General features: G+C 20.2%; 4 pseudogenes; all 4 read left to right on the top strand.

Annotated features, from left to right (window-relative positions):
• Nucleotides 1-1,674: 1,674 nt before the first annotated feature.
• Nucleotides 1,675-2,353, top strand: LOC126875878 (cytochrome c oxidase subunit 2-like; annotated as a pseudogene).
• Nucleotides 2,354-2,390: 37 nt separating this feature from the next.
• On the top strand, nucleotides 2,391-4,118 carry LOC126875861 (ATP synthase subunit a-like; annotated as a pseudogene).
• An 8,965-nt stretch (nucleotides 4,119-13,083) lies between these two features.
• LOC126875877 (cytochrome c oxidase subunit 2-like) lies at nucleotides 13,084-13,762 on the top strand (annotated as a pseudogene).
• Nucleotides 13,763-13,991: 229 nt separating this feature from the next.
• On the top strand, nucleotides 13,992-15,530 carry LOC126875862 (ATP synthase subunit a-like; annotated as a pseudogene).
• The last annotated feature ends 3,037 nt before the right edge of the window (nucleotides 15,531-18,567 follow it).

Here is an 18,567-nt window from a genome sequence, read left to right as displayed (position 1 = left end):
AATGAGAATTTATTTATAATTTAAATTTAAATTTAAGAAACAATTTAATAATTTTGTTATTATTAACAAGAATAATTATAATATGAAATTATTTCATTTTACTAAAATATATTTTATTAAAATTTAAATTTAGTAAAATAATTATACATTTTGAAATTTTTCATATAAAAATCTACATTCTAATTACAATTTTATTTTTTCTTTTATATTTATTTTATTTAATTTAATACAAATATTATTAATTTAATCTTTAAATTTGCAATTTAATATTTTTCTTAAACTATATTAAATATTATAAAATAAATTTTAAAATAGTATTAAAAAATTTTTAATTTTTCTAAATAAATTTACAGTTTATTTCTTTTTCAGACATAATACTTTATTATTTAAAAATTTTTAAATTAATTTTTAAAATTTTATTTAATTTAATTAAATTAAAATTATTATAATTATAATTAAACATTTAATTAATTAATTTATATTAAATTAATATTTAAGATTTCATGTTAAATAAACTATTAATCTTCAAAATTAATTATATAAATTTTATATTTATAAATCTTAATAAAAAAAATGATTAATATCAACTAATCATAAAAACATTGGAATAATATATTTTATTTTTGCAATATGATCAGGAATAATTGGATCTTCAATAAGATTATTAATTCGAATAGAACTTAGTCATCCTGGAATGCGAATAATTTATGCTATATTAGGAATTGGATTCCTAGGATTTATTGTATGAGCTCATCATATATTTACCGTTGGATTAGATGTTGATACTCGAGCTTATTTTACATCAGCAACAATAATTATTGCTGTTCCTACAGGAATTAAAGTATTTAGATGATTAGCAACTTATCATGGTTCAAAAATAAATTTTAATATTACAATCATTTGATCTATTGGTTTTATTTTAATATTTACAATTGGAGGATTAACAGGAGTAATATTATCTAATTCATCAATTGATATTATTTTACATGATACTTATTATGTAATAGGACATTTTCATTATGTACTATCAATAGGAGCAGTTTTTGTTATTATTACTAGATTTATTCATTGATACCCAATAATTACAGGTCTAATATTAAATCAAAAATGATTAAAAATTCAATTTATTATAATATTTATTGGTGTAAATATAACTTTTTTCCCTCAACATTTTTTAGGCTTAATATCTATACCACGACGATATTCAGATTATCCTGATTCTTATTATTGTTGAAATTTAATTTCATCAATTGGAGCAATAATTTCGATAAATAGAATATTATTTTTCATTTTTATTATTTTTGAAAGATTAATTTCAAAACGATTAGTTATATTTAAATTTCATCAATCTTCTTTAGAATGATTAAACAATTATCCTCCCTTAGATCATTCACTAATTGAAATTCCTTTAATTATAAATAATAAAATTAAAAATATTTTTAATAATTAAAATTTAAAAATTTATTAATAAATAATATATATATATATATATATATATATATATATATATATATATATATATATATATATATATATATATAATTATTAATATGGCAGATTAGTGCTTTGAATTTAAAATTCAATTATAAAGATTTTTATCTTTTATTAATAAATTAATTTAATAAAATTATATAATGAATTTCAAATTCAAATAAATTTTAATTATTAAAAATTTCTACATGAAATATATTTACATTTCAAGATTCAAATTCTTTTTATTCTGATAATTTAATTTCCTTTCATAATTTAACTATAATAATAATAATTATTATTATTTCTTTAACAACATTTTTTATTATAGATTTTATATATAATAATTATTTAAATCTAACTCTTTTAAAAAATCATACAATTGAAATTATTTGAACTTTATCTCCTATAATTATTTTAATAATTATTTGTTTTCCATCTTTAAAAATTTTATATTATATCGATGAAATTGTAAATCCTCATTTTTCTATTAAAGCTATTGGCCATCAATGATATTGATCTTATGAATATCCAGAATTTAATAATTATGAATTTGATTCATATATATTAAATTATGAACTAATAAATCAATTTCGATTATTAGAAACTGATAATCGATTAATTATTCCATTTAAAATTTCTATACGAATAATTATTTCTTCATTAGATGTTATTCATTCATGAACTATTCCATCATTAGGAATTAAAGTAGATGCTATTCCTGGTCGAATTAATCAATTAAATTTATTTTGTATCCGTCCAGGAATTTATTTTGGACAATGCTCTGAAATTTGTGGAATAAATCATAGATTTATACCTATTATATTAGAAAGAACTTCTTATGAATTATTTATAAATTGAATTAAAAATAAAATTTGAAAAATTAGTTAATTTAAATAACTTTAGATTATCATTCTAAAATTAATATTTTATTATTATTTTTCTATCATTAGATGTCTGAAATAAAGAATTGATCTTTTAAATCAATTATAGTAATTAAAATTTACTTCTAATGAATACCACAAATAATACCTATTAATTGATTAGTTATCTTTATAATATGTTTAATATGTTTATTTACTATTATAATTTTAAGAAATTCATTTTTATTATATATTATCATAAAAAATATTTATAATATAAATAATAATAATAATAAAAATAATTTAATTAAAAAATGAAAATGATTATGATAAACAATTTATTTGAAATGTTTGATCCTTCAATTAATAATTATATTCAATTAAATTGAATTTTTATAATTTTACCAATTATTTTATTTCCAAATTCATATTGATTAATTCCTTCACGAATTTTAATAATTTTTAAATTATTTATTGAATATTTATTTAATGAATTTAAAATAATGATAACTAATAAATATTCAATAAATATTTTTTGATTCTTAAGAATTATAATTCATATTATAATATTAAATTTATTTAGATTAATTCCTTATATCTTTACATCAACAAGACATTTAATATTTAATCTATCAATAGCATTATCTTTATGATTAAGATTTTTAATTTACTCAATTATTAATTTTCCTATAAAAACTTTAAGACATTTAGTACCATTAAATTCTCCAAAATTTTTAATAAATTTTATAGTAATTATTGAACTTATTAGACTTTTTATTCGCCCTTGAACATTATCAATTCGTCTTTCAGCAAATTTAATTTCAGGACATCTTATTCTTATTTTACTAAGAAATTTTATAATAAACTTCATTATTTTATCACCATTAACTTTAATAATTCAAAATATATTATTAATTCTAGAAATTTCAATAGCTTTAATTCAAGCTTATGTATTCTCAATTTTATTAACATTATATTTTTCTGAATCAAATTAATGAAAAAAAACTTTCCTTTTCATATTGTTACTATTAGACCATGACCAATTATTGTCTCTTTTAATACTATAAATATATTATTAAGAACAATTTTATGAATTTCTTTAAATAATTTATTAATTATAATCTTAAATTTATTAATTTTAATTTTATCAACAATAATATGATTCCGAGATATTATTCGAGAAAGAACATTTCAAGGAATACATTCTTTTTATATTTTATCAATAATAAAATTTAGAATAATTATATTTATTATTTCTGAACTATTTTTTTTTTATTTCATCTTTTTGAACATTCTTCCATAATTCAATTTCTCCTTCAATTGAAATTAATTTAATATGACCACCTAAAATAATTAAATTTTTTAATCCATTTGAAATCCCTTTATTAAACTCAATTATTTTAATTATATCAGGATTTTCAGTAACATTAAGACATTATAATATATTAAATAACAAATTTAAATCAAGAATATCAATATTAATATCAACAATTTTTTTAGGATTTTATTTTAATTTTATACAAATTTTTGAATATTATAATTCATTCTTCTGTATTAATGATAGAATTTTTGGATCTATTTTTTTTTTTTTTATCCACTGGTTCTCATGGTATTCATGTCTTAATTGGAACATTATTTTTATTATATTCTTTAATTCGAATAATAAAAAATCATTTTTCAACAATTCATCATATTAATTTTGAATTTGCTATTTGATATTGACATTTTGTTGATGTAATTTGATTATTCATTTACATATTTTATTATATCATTATAAATTAAATTAAATTTTAAATATATAGTATAATTAAATTACATTTAATTTCCAATTAAAAAATTTAATATTAAATTAATATATTTAATTAATATAATTTATTATTTATTAATTTTTATAATTTTAATAATTATTTTTTTATTAAATAAATTTTTATCAATATATAAAAAATTTAACATAGAAAAAAACTTACCTTATGAATGTGGATTTAATCCAATCACAAAAATAAATATTCCATTTTCATTACCATTTTATTTAATTTCATTAACATTTTTAATTTTTGATGTAGAAATTATTTTACTAATTCCTTTAATTTCATATATCAAAACATTAAATTTTTTATATTTATTTATTTTAATAATTTTTTTATTTTTAATATTAATTTTTTCTTTATTAATAGAATGATCATGTAATTATTTAAATTGAATATTTTAGATTATTCTAATTAAATATTTTAATATATATATATATATATATATATATATATATATATATATATATATATATATATATATATAATAAATATTATTTAAAAATTTAAAAAAATTTCCCTAATATTTTCAATCTAATGCTCTAATATAAGCTACTTATATACTATAAATAAACAAATTTTTTTTCTTTTTATTTAATATATGAATATAATTTAAATTAAATTAATATCATTAATATTAATAAATATAAATATAATAATAATAATAAAGAAATTTTAAATATAAAATTTATTTCTAATATATCACAAATATATCTTATAATTTTTCCTATAAATTTTTCTAATAAACCTTTCTCAAAATAAAATTCATAATAAATTATTTTATTTATTAATTGATTTATTATAAACTTATAAAAAAATTCTATTATAAAAAATCTTTTAATAAATATCTTACTTTTTTTAAAAAAATTAATATTTAATATTAATATTGAAAATATTAATCCTAATAAAATTATTTTAAATACAAAATATTTATAAATATAAATTAAATTAATATTTAAATGATAAAAAAATAAATTAAGAATAAATTTTCTTAAAATTAATATTATTTATAAATTAATTAATATAACTCTAATTATAATATAATCTTCTCTTAAATATATTAAATTTATTATATAATTATTTATTATTATAAATATTAATTTTAATTATAAAAATTAATATTAAATAAAATTAAATAATTAGAATAATAATTATTTCCTAAACCTCCAACTAAATTAACTCATTTTAATCAATTTATATTTATTGAAATATTTAATCTCAATAAAAATATTAAATTTCTTAAAATATAAAAATTTATAAACTTAAATAAGATAATAATAACAATTACAATTGTAACCTCATTCATTTTTAAATTAAATTTATAATATTAATTTTTTGATGACCAAATTCATAATTTATTCTAACTAATAATGATAGACCTATAACTCCTTCACATACAGAATAAATTAAATAAATTCATCTATTAAAATCAATTAAAATTATATAAAATAAAATAATTGAAATTAAATATTCCAACCCAATTAAAAAATTAAAAAAATAAATATTATTATTTAATAAAATAACTAAAATTATTAAAACAAAATTCAAAATAATAAATTCTAAAATAAATTTAATATTAACCAACTTAAAAAAATTAAATTTCTTAATACAATAATTTTCAAAAATTAATATATATATATATATAAATATATATAATATATAAATATAAAATATTTATTAAAATATTATTAATTTATATTAAATTATTTTTTTATTAAAATTTTAATTAATAATTAATTCTTTAAAATATTTTATACACACATATACACTCATATATATATATAAATAATCTATATGTCGGAGATAAGAGGACACCGGTGCCTTCCCTCTGAAACCTCGAGAAAATCCATAAAAACGTTGTAATTAAAATCTACAGTTGTAACTAAACGATTTGCCGTCATTCTAACCAATTGTATTTGTTTGAGACTTGTGACAATGAGCTTGGGCTCAAGGCGACAATTAGTCGCCGAACGTGCCCGCGGTCAACGGGACGAACTCTCCATCTAACAAAGGCATTGAGTATTCCTATAGCTCTCCTTAAAAGAAAGATTTGTAGCGGCACGTGGCAGTAAACATTCCAACGGTTTCTGTCCCGTAGCTCGCCACACGCAGATCCTATTCTCCGGGCAGGATGTTTACCAAATGTCGACGCGTCTCCACAGTACGTGATCGGCTAGCCCGAGGACCGTCATAAACACTAATATCTAGTTACCTAAAATCCTTCAACAGATACACAGTCTTTGTCCCAGTTACGGGAAGACAGGAGAGACCTATTTTTCCACGAACGACGTCTCCCACTAGCAACCCTCCCTCAAGGGCAGCTAGCATCCTTTTCTAACTACCGATATGGAGATTGGCCAATTAGCAGCAACTTCAATTTCTCTTACTTTCCGAACGTAGGATGTCCCCGACGAATCCGATGATCTCGTGTCCTTAGACACACCCCGTCATAGTTTTCCTCTGGGGTATCACCGGGTCGGAAAGTCATTCTCTCTTGCGGTCTCATCGACAAAAAAAGAGATTAACGCCAGCGACTATTAACACAGAATCCGACTTAGATCTTTGCGAGTGCGTACGGCTACCGTCCCGTTGTCCGCGGGTTCGTTATTGAACCTAGGATCATTGTCATTAGTTTCTCGAGTATCTAATTACCACGGTTACTTGTCCGGTTCTATGGTAATCGTACACACACACACACACGCACACACATATATATATATTTTTTATTAAAATTTTAATTAATAATTAATCTTTTTATTGTAAATAAAATATTTTTATTTACTAATTTTTTAATAAAAACTAAAATTTTTTAATAAAATTTATATTAATATTTATATATCTTTTATCCTATTTTTATCAATTTTTTATTCTAATTTAAAACTTATTAACAATATTATTATATATATTTTATTTATAAAAAATTTAATTTTAATTAAAATTTTATTCTCTCCGTTTATTACGCCCCAAGGCTTACTGTAGGCCGTGTTCCTAACCGTCGCAAACAGATCGTCTTACATGACCGTCGAGATATACACAAAGTAGCGATAAACGCATAGTTGTCGTCAAGCAGCGAGTTCCAGAAACATCTATTCGCCTTCGGTGCGTTATTTTATCCGCATAAAGAAAGAAGCTGGTATACGTGATCATAGGCGCGAACGGTGGCGTGATCCGAGCGTAGTGGGGGTCGTCTTCCAGAGAAGACAAAGGACCAAATGGAAGGGCAGTCAGTGGCAAATGAGAATTCAAACGGGATGCATCGAAAGGTTCAGACGAATAAAATCAAAGTCGCTTAGTCTAACGAATACATCGAGAAATATCATAAAATCGGGTCAAATTACTGTAACAAACTAATTGTATCATCGTTAAATCATTTGTGACGTATTCATTATAACTTTAAATATCGTTAAATATACACGTTTATATTAACTGTGTTAATTCAAAGTTAAAATCATTTGAACTATCTCTGTTATTCTAAACGAAACAGGGGAACGACTAATTCGCGGCGTCGATTATCATAATCGTAGCAAAAATTTACGTCTCCCGCTCACACGTTTCCCTCGCGATCGCGTCTCTACGCGAACGGTCGTAACATTTGGTCCTTCGAGCCGGATCACGAGCATTGGACGATCAAGTGAACAGAGATACAGCAGTAAATCATACAGTGATACACATGATCACATCATCATCAGCATCGCAGCAACCGTTAGCGGCGAACCTCGCGCCAACAACTAGAGGGTCAACTTCCGCAAGGAAATGTCTTACACGTCAAATCAGACACGCACGGTGACGAGCAACGTTTCAATTCGCGACAACAAGGTATGCTCGTTCATTGTATTGTCTTTACAATCCGCTATAACATTTTTTTCATCTTTATTTTTACACTGCGATTTAAGGCAAGAAAAATGATTGAAAGTTTCTTTTGTTCTTGTTTCAAATCATTTTTCCTTCTTAAAAAGGATTTTAAGAAAGATAAAAAATATATTTTTCTCAAAGTATGATAGCGTTTGTGATAGATCATGTATGATCTTGTCCTTTCTTTGCAATGCTATATCTAGTGTCCTTAAATGTTCCATATCTTTTCATTTACTTATACTCTCATCTTATTCTTCTGGTCTGAAAGTATAACTGTTACAGCTTTTAATGGTGTTTTGTTTTTATCTCTTGAATATGAGGTGGAATGGTGTAATAGGTACTGAAGTACACTAGGTGATATTTAACCAATAATGCAAATAACATCGGCTGATTCTTAACGTCGATAAACAATAGCGTCGTTCGGTTGATTTCTCGATAAAAGCGTACCCGTTTCTTTTCGTCTTTCGCGTCTCACGGCTCGTGGTCGAATGTGCTTATTTTTTCGACCGAACTGATTCTTTTTCCATTGCCCATCGATATCATCATCCCCACTGACGTGCGTTCGTTATAAGTGCCCTCGTGGCTGGCGCCTGTATGCCCTTCGGCTGAAGAGAAATTCGGCTGAAGGAGCGTGAAGATATCGATGACAGATTGAGTGCGTCGTGTCGCGTTTCGACGGCGTAGCGTAGCGCTTTGTATCGCGGAGCCGTTGGAAAGTTCCATAGTCCTTGTCGCCACAGTACCCCCTTACCAGTGATAACGCTACGTAAATAAAAGAATATATGGATATTACGAAGTAGCGTGCGCGTTGGCCGGTTCTTAACACTTATCCGAAACCTGCCTGAAACCGATCGGGAAATCGGACTCTTCGCCCAGACCGCGTAACGTATCTATTCCGGGTATTTTCTCCGTTTGTCGTTTGGTTATTGGCGTTCGCCCTGCTTTCGTCGCGGACATTCGTTTGGTCTACCGGAATTAGCACGTTGCGAGTCTCGGCGGACCTTTGTTCGAGGTCTTCGGGAATGACAAACGCAGGCTTCAAGCGATCTATGGAAACCGTTACGTCGCGATTATTTATTTTTACCGTATATGTCTTATCACCTCTCTGTATGACTTTATACGGTGCATCGTACGGTGGCTGTAGTAATGGTCCTCCAATCGCGTCGTGGCGCACGAATACGTATGGCGACGTCTCTAATTCCTTGAAGACGAAAATTTTCTTTTCGCCGTGGCGAGTAATCGGGTGTGGTCTGACCCTCTCCATGCGTTCTCTCAGCCGGTTCGCGTATTCCAAGTTGGCCCGTTGACTAGTTGGCAAAAAGAATTCCGCCGGCAGACGTATGCCGGTGCCGTAAATCATTTCGGCCGCCGTTGCGTTTAGGTCCTCCTTTATCGCGGTTCTTATACCTAATAAGACGATCGGGAGAATTCCGACCCAGTTGCTCGTGTCGTGGCATTTGATCGCCGCCTTTAATTGTCTGTGTAGGCGTTCTACCATCCCGTTAGACGCTGGATGGTAGGCCGTTGTACGCAAATGTTTGACGCCGAGCAACCGCTAGCGTTCCGAACGTTCCGACGGGCGAGGATACGTGTCTGGTGACTTTGTTGCGCTGACACGGTATGCATTGTCGTGTCCACGTTCGGCAATCTTTATTTACCGACGGCCAGACGAAGCGCGTCGCTACCAATTTTCGCGTAGCTCGCATCCCCGGGTGGGAAAGTCCATGTAGCGCTTGGAATACGGTGCGGCGTAACGGTTCCGGTACGTACGGTCGCACGGTCTCGGTTTTAATATCGCAGTATAACTCGACGTTGTGATCGGGAAATCGTACTTTTCTCAGCTGCAACGCGCTCGAGCCAGCATTGATAATTTTGCGTAGCTCGCTATCCTTTTCTTGCGCTGCAGCTAGCGTATGGTGATCTATTGGTTTTCCGATCGCTTCGATGCGAGATAGAGTATCGGCTACGTTATTTTCTACCCCTTTTATGTGACGGATATCCGTCGTAAACTGTCCGACGTAGTCCAGATGTCGAAACTGTCTCGGCGAACACTTATCGAGGTTCTACAAACATTGTGGCCTTTTTCCTACTTAGTTCGGTAATTTTCAATTTTAAGGTGTTGAACAATTTCGTTTCGTTGTAATTTAAGATTTGTTAACGAGCACTTTTCACAAACTGACCGCTGTTACTTATTTATATATATATATATATATCAATTAATTATTAACAATTTGGGTATTAGCTAATAAAAAAATATAATAATTAAATTGCATTTAATAGTAATTTTTAAAATATATCTAACTTTTTATAAATAATTGAATAATTTTTATTCCTATAAATTAACTATATAATTCTAAAATTATTATTAAATTACAATTTAATAAATTTAATTATATTTTAAAAATTAAATTTATAAACTATATAATAAGCTAAATTAAGCTTATAGGTTCATACCCTATCGATAAATTCAAAAAGTTTTATATAAAATATAAAAATATAAGTAATATGTCTGATAAAAGATATATTTTGATAAAATATTTATGTATATAATTAAATTATACTATTACTATTTATATAATAAGTTAAAAACTAATAGAAATTTTTCTATATAAATTTTATTTTTATATACAATATTTAATTTTCAAAAAAAAAAAAAAAAAAAAAAAAAAAAAAAAAAAAAAAAAAAAAAAAAAAAAAATATTTTTTATAATAAAATATATATATTCTCTTATTTATCAGTAATTATTTTATTTTTTATTATATTAAATTCATCAAGAATTTACATTAAATGATTATCAATAGAATTTTCAACAATTATTTTAATTAGAATAATTAATATTAAATCAAATAATAAAATTGTTAGAATCATATATTTTATAATATCATCAATTCCAAGATTATTAATTATTATTATTATTTCTTTAAATTATACACAAATTTTTATTTTTAAAAATTATATAATTAATTTTCTAATAAATTTATCTATATTTTTAAAAATTGGTTTATTTCCGTTTTGTTTTTGAATAATTTATATTTATAATATATCTTCATGAAATCAAATTTTAATTATTTCAACATTTATAAAATTTATTCCAATTTATTTTTTTTCTTCAATAACTTTCATTACACCATATCTAATTCTTACTTTATTTATTAATAATACATTCATTGCTTTATATACAAATATACAACTTCTCTATAAAAAAATTATTTGGATGTTCATCAATTTTTAATTCATTATTTTTTTATTTTATTCTTCATACTCATAAAAACTTATTCATATTATTAATTCTAATTTATTTATGTATATTTTCAACTTTAATATATTTTTTTAATTTTTATAATGTAAATAATTTAAATTTTAGAAATTTTTCAATATATTCATATTTTATTATTTATATATTCCTCTTTACCATTATTTTTTTCATTTATATTCAAATGAGAATTTATTTATAATTTAAATTTAAATTTAAGAAACAATTTAATAATTTTGTTATTATTAACAAGAATAATTATAATATGAAATTATTTCATTTTACTAAAATATATTTTATTAAAATTTAAATTTAGTAAAATAATTATACATTTTGAAATTTTTCATATAAAAATCTACATTCTAATTACAATTTTATTTTTTCTTTTATATTTATTTTATTTAATTTAATACAAATATTATTAATTTAATCTTTAAATTTGCAATTTAATATTTTTCTTAAACTATATTAAATATTATAAAATAAATTTTAAAATAGTATTAAAAAATTTTTAATTTTTCTAAATAAATTTACAGTTTATTTCTTTTTCAGACATAATACTTTATTATTTAAAAATTTTTAAATTAATTTTTAAAATTTTATTTAATTTAATTAAATTAAAATTATTATAATTATAATTAAACATTTAATTAATTAATTTATATTAAATTAATATTTAAGATTTCATGTTAAATAAACTATTAATCTTCAAAATTAATTATATAAATTTTATATTTATAAATCTTAATAAAAAAAATGATTAATATCAACTAATCATAAAAACATTGGAATAATATATTTTATTTTTGCAATATGATCAGGAATAATTGGATCTTCAATAAGATTATTAATTCGAATAGAACTTAGTCATCCTGGAATGCGAATAATTTATGCTATATTAGGAATTGGATTCCTAGGATTTATTGTATGAGCTCATCATATATTTACCGTTGGATTAGATGTTGATACTCGAGCTTATTTTACATCAGCAACAATAATTATTGCTGTTCCTACAGGAATTAAAGTATTTAGATGATTAGCAACTTATCATGGTTCAAAAATAAATTTTAATATTACAATCATTTGATCTATTGGTTTTATTTTAATATTTACAATTGGAGGATTAACAGGAGTAATATTATCTAATTCATCAATTGATATTATTTTACATGATACTTATTATGTAATAGGACATTTTCATTATGTACTATCAATAGGAGCAGTTTTTGTTATTATTACTAGATTTATTCATTGATACCCAATAATTACAGGTCTAATATTAAATCAAAAATGATTAAAAATTCAATTTATTATAATATTTATTGGTGTAAATATAACTTTTTTCCCTCAACATTTTTTAGGCTTAATATCTATACCACGACGATATTCAGATTATCCTGATTCTTATTATTGTTGAAATTTAATTTCATCAATTGGAGCAATAATTTCGATAAATAGAATATTATTTTTCATTTTTATTATTTTTGAAAGATTAATTTCAAAACGATTAGTTATATTTAAATTTCATCAATCTTCTTTAGAATGATTAAACAATTATCCTCCCTTAGATCATTCACTAATTGAAATTCCTTTAATTATAAATAATAAAATTAAAAATATTTTTAATAATTAAAATTTAAAAATTTATTAATAAATAATATATATATATATATATATATATATATATATATATATATATATATATAATTATTAATATGGCAGATTAGTGCTTTGAATTTAAAATTCAATTATAAAGATTTTTATCTTTTATTAATAAATTAATTTAATAAAATTATATAATGAATTTCAAATTCAAATAAATTTTAATTATTAAAAATTTCTACATGAAATATATTTACATTTCAAGATTCAAATTCTTTTTATTCTGATAATTTAATTTCCTTTCATAATTTAACTATAATAATAATAATTATTATTATTTCTTTAACAACATTTTTTATTATAGATTTTATATATAATAATTATTTAAATCTAACTCTTTTAAAAAATCATACAATTGAAATTATTTGAACTTTATCTCCTATAATTATTTTAATAATTATTTGTTTTCCATCTTTAAAAATTTTATATTATATCGATGAAATTGTAAATCCTCATTTTTCTATTAAAGCTATTGGCCATCAATGATATTGATCTTATGAATATCCAGAATTTAATAATTATGAATTTGATTCATATATATTAAATTATGAACTAATAAATCAATTTCGATTATTAGAAACTGATAATCGATTAATTATTCCATTTAAAATTTCTATACGAATAATTATTTCTTCATTAGATGTTATTCATTCATGAACTATTCCATCATTAGGAATTAAAGTAGATGCTATTCCTGGTCGAATTAATCAATTAAATTTATTTTGTATCCGTCCAGGAATTTATTTTGGACAATGCTCTGAAATTTGTGGAATAAATCATAGATTTATACCTATTATATTAGAAAGAACTTCTTATGAATTATTTATAAATTGAATTAAAAATAAAATTTGAAAAATTAGTTAATTTAAATAACTTTAGATTATCATTCTAAAATTAATATTTTATTATTATTTTTCTATCATTAGATGTCTGAAATAAAGAATTGATCTTTTAAATCAATTATAGTAATTAAAATTTACTTCTAATGAATACCACAAATAATACCTATTAATTGATTAGTTATCTTTATAATATGTTTAATATGTTTATTTACTATTATAATTTTAAGAAATTCATTTTTATTATATATTATCATAAAAAATATTTATAATATAAATAATAATAATAATAAAAATAATTTAATTAAAAAATGAAAATGATTATGATAAACAATTTATTTGAAATGTTTGATCCTTCAATTAATAATTATATTCAATTAAATTGAATTTTTATAATTTTACCAATTATTTTATTTCCAAATTCATATTGATTAATTCCTTCACGAATTTTAATAATTTTTAAATTATTTATTGAATATTTATTTAATGAATTTAAAATAATGATAACTAATAAATATTCAATAAATATTTTTTGATTCTTAAGAATTATAATTCATATTATAATATTAAATTTATTTAGATTAATTCCTTATATCTTTACATCAACAAGACATTTAATATTTAATCTATCAATAGCATTATCTTTATGATTAAGATTTTTAATTTACTCAATTATTAATTTTCCTATAAAAACTTTAAGACATTTAGTACCATTAAATTCTCCAAAATTTTTAATAAATTTTATAGTAATTATTGAACTTATTAGACTTTTTATTCGCCCTTGAACATTATCAATTCGTCTTTCAGCAAATTTAATTTCAGGACATCTTATTCTTATTTTACTAAGAAATTTTATAATAAACTTCATTATTTTATCACCATTAACTTTAATAATTCAAAATATATTATTAATTCTAGAAATTTCAATAGCTTTAATTCAAGCTTATGTATTCTCAATTTTATTAACATTATATTTTTCTGAATCAAATTAATGAAAAAAAACTTTCCTTTTCATATTGTTACTATTAGACCATGACCAATTATTGTCTCTTTTAATACTATAAATATATTATTAAGAACAATTTTATGAATTTCTTTAAATAATTTATTAATTATAATCTTAAATTTATTAATTTTAATTTTATCAACAATAATATGATTCCGAGATATTATTCGAGAAAGAACATTTCAAGGAATACATTCTTTTTATATTTTATCAATAATAAAATTTAGAATAATTATATTTATTATTTCTGAACTATTTTTTTTTTTATTTCATCTTTTTGAACATTCTTCCATAATTCAATTTCTCCTTCAATTGAAATTAATTTAATATGACCACCTAAAATAATTAAATTTTTTAATCCATTTGAAATCCCTTTATTAAACTCAATTATTTTAATTATATCAGGATTTTCAGTAACATTAAGACATTATAATATATTAAATAACAAATTTAAATCAAGAATATCAATATTAATATCAACAATTTTTTTAGGATTTTATTTTAATTTTATACAAATTTTTGAATATTATAATTCATTCTTCTGTATTAATGATAGAATTTTTGGATCTATTTTTTTTTTTTTTTTATCCACTGGTTCTCATGGTATTCATGTCTTAATTGGAACATTATTTTTATTATATTCTTTAATTCGAATAATAAAAAATCATTTTTCAACAATTCATCATATTAATTTTGAATTTGCTATTTGATATTGACATTTTGTTGATGTAATTTGATTATTCATTTACATATTTTATTATATCATTATAAATTAAATTAAATTTTAAATATATAGTATAATTAAATTACATTTAATTTCCAATTAAAAAATTTAATATTAAATTAATATATTTAATTAATATAATTTATTATTTATTAATTTTTATAATTTTAATAATTATTTTTTTATTAAATAAATTTTTATCAATATATAAAAAATTTAACATAGAAAAAAACTTACCTTATGAATGTGGATTTAATCCAATCACAAAAATAAATATTCCATTTTCATTACCATTTTATTTAATTTCATTAACATTTTTAATTTTTGATGTAGAAATTATTTTACTAATTCCTTTAATTTCATATATCAAAACATTAAATTTTTTATATTTATTTATTTTAATAATTTTTTTATTTTTAATATTAATTTTTTCTTTATTAATAGAATGATCATGTAATTATTTAAATTGAATATTTTAGATTATTCTAATTAAATATTTTAATATATATATATATATATATATATATATATATATATATATATATATATATAAGGATTTAAAAAATAAATCAATCTTTAAGTCGAAATTAAAAGTAAATTTTACTTCTTATATAAATTTAAATTTATATATTAAATAAAATAAATTTTAAATTGAAGCCAAATTAGAGGCATTTTATTGTTAATAAAATAATTGAATTTAATATTCCAATTTATTAATATATATATATATAAATATTATATAAAAAAAATTATTTTAAAAATTATACAAAATTTAAAATTTAATTTAATTTATATAGTTTAAATAAAACATTATACTGTCAATATAAAATTATTAATAAATAAAAAATTAATTGTAAATAGAAATAATTCAATAATGCTTCTAACTTTAATAATTGATTTAAAATATCATTATTTCTTAGAATTTATTATTAATAATAATATTTAAAATTTAAATTCATATATATATATATATATAATAAATATTATTTAAAAATTTAAAAAAATTTCCCTAATATTTTCAATCTAATGCTCTAATATAAGCTACTTATATACTACAAATAAACAAATTTTTTTTCTTTTTATTTAATATATGAATATAATTTAAATTAAATTAATATCATTAATATTAATAAATATAAATATAATAATAATAATAAAGAAATTTTAAATATAAAATTTATTTCTAATATATCACAAATATATCTTATAATTTTTCCTATAAATTTTTCTAATAAACCTTTCTCAAAATAAAATTCATAATAAATTATTTTATTTATTAATTGATTTATTATAAACTTATAAAAAAATTCTATTATAAAAAATCTTTTAATAAATATCTTACTTTTTTTAAAAAAATTAATATTTAATATTAATATTGAAAATATTAATCCTAATAAAATTATTTTAAATACAAAATATTTATAAATATAAATTAAATTAATATTTAAATGATAAAAAAATAAATTAAGAATAAATTTTCTTAAAATTAATATTATTTATAAATTAATTAATATAACTCTAATTATAATATAATCTTCTCTTAAATATATTAAATTTATTATATAATTATTTATTATTATAAATATTAATTTTAATTATAAAAATTAATATTAAATAAAATTAAATAATTAGAATAATAATTATTTCCTAAACCTCCAACTAAATTAACTCATTTTAATCAATTTATATTTATTGAAATATTTAATCTCAATAAAAATATTAAATTTCTTAAGATATAAAAATTTATAAACTTAAATAAGATAATAATAACAATTACAATTGTAACCTCATTCATTTTTAAATTAAATTTATAATATTAATTTTTTGATGACCAAATTCATAATTTATTCTAACTAATAATGATAGACCTATAACTCCTTCACATACAGAATAAATTAAATAAATTCATCTATTAAAATCAATTAAAATTATATAAAATAAAATAATTGAAATTAAATATTCCAACCCAATTAAAAAATTAAAAAAATAAATATTATTATTTAATAAAATAACTAAAATTATTAAAACAAAATTCAAAATAATAAATTCTAAAATAAATTTAATATTAACCAACTTAAAAAAATTAAATTTCTTAATACAATAAATTTCAAAAAAATTTTATAACAATATCTATAATTCCCAAAATTATTGTTTTTATTTAAACTATTTTTGGTTAAATTTATATATTAGATATATAGTTTAATAAAAACATTAATTTTGTAAATTGCAAATTTAAAAATATTAATATAACTATAGATAATTTTAATATATTAATTTATTATTAATGAAAACTTTTATAATTCTATTATTCCTTTTATTTATAAATTTAAATATTAATTTAATTTTAATTTTAAATTATTTCTATTTAAATACCTTTATATCACCTTTAAAACAAATATTATATTCAATTTTTTATATTATTTTTATAAAAATAAATATCATTAACATATAAACAAATAATTTCATTAAACTTATATATCTTATTAATTATTTTTATTAGAGGAATTTTAATTTTATTTTCTTATTTTATTAGTTTAATTAATAAACCATTTACAAAAACCAATTATTTAAATTTATTTTTTACAAATTTAATTTTAATATTAACTTTTTTATTCTTAATTAATCATTATGATATAAATATCAAAATATTAAATTTTAATTATTACAAAAATAATAAAATTTATAATATTAAAAAATTATATTTAAATCCCAACTATTATATTCTTTTAATATTTATTATTTTCTTAATTATTATATTATTTATTATAACAAAAATTTGTTATATTAAAAACAAAAACTTACGAGCTAAAAAATGAAAAAAATAATTTCATCAATTTATAAAATTCATATAATAAATTTACCAATATCATTTATTAATTTACCTACTCCAATTAATATTAATTACTTATGAAATTTTGGATCAATACTTGGAATATTTTTAATAATTCAAATTATCTCAGGATTATTTTTATCAATAAATTACTGTCCAAATATCAATATTGCATTTAATAGAATTTCAAATATTATAAAAGATATAAACTCAGGATGATTAATTCGATTAATTCATATAAACGGTGCATCGTTTTATTTTT

This window comes from Bombus huntii, unplaced genomic scaffold, assembly GCF_024542735.1.
Source record: "Bombus huntii isolate Logan2020A unplaced genomic scaffold, iyBomHunt1.1 ctg00000059.1, whole genome shotgun sequence".
Lineage (NCBI taxonomy): Eukaryota > Metazoa > Arthropoda > Insecta > Hymenoptera > Apidae > Bombus > Bombus huntii.
This window is presented reverse-complemented; position numbering and strand designations above follow the sequence as displayed.